Source organism: Palaemon carinicauda, chromosome 29, assembly GCF_036898095.1.
Source record: "Palaemon carinicauda isolate YSFRI2023 chromosome 29, ASM3689809v2, whole genome shotgun sequence".
NCBI lineage: Eukaryota > Metazoa > Arthropoda > Malacostraca > Decapoda > Palaemonidae > Palaemon > Palaemon carinicauda.
Genome location: NC_090753.1, coordinates 20,424,799 through 20,427,277, shown reverse-complemented (window position 1 = coordinate 20,427,277; position 2,479 = coordinate 20,424,799).

Below are 2,479 nucleotides of genomic sequence, written 5' to 3'. Positions count from 1 at the left end.
ATGTGTTAGTTAGCTAGCTAGAGCAACGTTCCCGGCATGTTACGCTTTAATAATTTTGCTATTTAGCTACTCCAGAAATGCTTATATTGTACGGTCAGTCTTAGCTTGGTGAATTCGACACGGGTCGAGGTACCGATTCTGCCTTTCGCGAGGCTCGTAGCCTAGATGTCTGGCACTAGTAATTTCATGCATGGTATAAGTTTTTCCAATTGTTATTTTATTGAAGCTATAGGCAAATATTTTATACAAGTGAGATATTGTTGAATGTTTTTTTCCAAGATTGTATACGAGAGTGTTTCGGTGATTTAGGTAATCGATTCTCATCTTACCTAGTCTAGTATTCTAGGTACAGTAGTATACTCTCACACATCCCCGATTGTTCTTTTTCTCCTCCGGAGGCCAAGTTCAATCCCTCTCTCCCTCTGTAAGCCTTCGGCTTAATCCTAGTGGTTCTATCTGTATAATAATTCAGGTATAACTATTTTAGGATATGTCTGTCCTGACCTGATAACCAGAGTGACTGGTTTTTTGGGTAAGGGCAGAACATCTGTTTCTAGTCTGTGGTCCGCTTCTTCTTAGCATAGAGAAAGAGTCTCCTTTGCATGGTTAGGGGCGGACACAGGAAGCTTTGCTTCCCTAGTCCATGTTGGAAGGATTCTGTACGAGATGATTCCTTCCTCTAATTGGCTAGCAGACTGTCCTGTGTTGTTTTTCTCTGGCTGGAGAATGAGTTTTCTCTGTTGCCCGACAAAATAACTTCACCTAACTTTGTTCTGGTTGGGAGGAGGCTAGCAAGTATTGCCATTCTTCCTCCCTAATAGAATACTCTTGGTTAGGATGAGCTTCCCTAACGGCTGAGTGTGTCTTCTGCTAGAACGAAGTCTATAGGGCCCTTATCCCTTCCCCACCTCTTTTTCATTTATTTTCTTTTAGCCATAGTCCTACTTCCGTACCTAGTATGGTTAGGATGGAGGATAGGCTCAGCTCCCTTGGTCTCCCTTCCATGTCCGTAGGTAGAGCCCAGCAGACTATGGATTCTTTGGAAGCCTGAATGTTATATTCTCCCCTTCCGTAATTTCACTCTTTTTGGATGGAAGGTTGTATGGCATGCCGCCCTATAACCTTACATCCATACTTTTTCTCTGACTATTGTGTTGCACCCCTATCCTGGCTGCCGGTTTGACAGCCGACAGCCGGGAAGGTAGAGTTTCTCTGATTCTTGGCTACTGTCGGTGGCATGGTATTATTACCTTTGCCGACTGGCAGTGGAATCACAGCCTGAATTCCCTGGTGCTAAGATTAGCGGCAAGCAGCTGGGTTTCAGTGTTTTCAGATGTCAGCTGGCAATGATTGCCAACCGGCACACAGTTGCGAATCAGTGGGCTGCCGCCTATTAGTTAAAGATAGTATATCTTTGATCTATAAAGGGGTAGTTTAATGTACAATGCAATGTACAGTAGTTGCTATATTCGTAGTGTAGTACACATTGCATTAGTAGAAACTGCTGTACAGAGTTTGTGATAACACTAATGTTCTTTATCATACTTAATGTTATCTTGTACAGCCTTTTGTTGAGACCTTTCTTTATATAGAAATTAAGTTCTTTCTGTATTCTTTCAATCCCGTATTTAAACTACACATTAAATTTCCATTTAGGAAATTACATAAGGTATTCTAGTATAAAATTAACCTTAGTTTTAATATTTTGGGAGGTTACAGCAATTGACTGAACAGGAAATACAAGTATGTGTCTTTCCTTCTTTCTTTTATAGCTTTTCTATATAAGCTAAATGTTTCAATATAAGTGAAAAGCCTTCACTTGATACTCATGGATTTTTCTTCTCTTTACAGGAGGACCATCCGAAGTGCGGGAGTGTATTCTGTAATGTTCGCAGTAAGAACTTCTGTGGACATCATTATTGCAGAGGCACGCAGCATGCACAGCCTCCAGAGGTGTTCTCCGCTATTGGGACGCTCAGGTTTGTACAGTTTGTTCTAACCTGATTACCGAGGCTTTTGACGAACTTAAGTCAACGGAGTCAAGTGATGCTGCCAGGGAAGAGTTATGATCCTGGGTGAGGGGTTTTCAGAAAAACACCTCAGGTCCCTACCTTCCAAATGAGAAGATGAGGGCCTACCTTCTCCCTAAAGCATCGGCTGATGCAATCATCCCCCAGACTAAGGTGGACATATCAATTGCCCTGAATCTGGTAGATTCTGAAGTCTCAGCCACTCTTCAAGACATCCAAGTGGACAATAGGATGTCGGAGGTGTCGGATTCTTCTGAGAAGGACCTTCTAGGAGAAGGTCAGGAGGAGGAGCTGTTTCAGACTCCTAAAGTAGAAGAGCAAGAAATCAACGAAGTGTCGGTTACGTCGGTTCCAGACCCAGAACCGGTTCCTTCTACATCGCCTGCTATCCCAGATGAACTGGGAAGGACTCTTTCTTCCATTGCTGAGAGGATCCAATGAATTCAAAG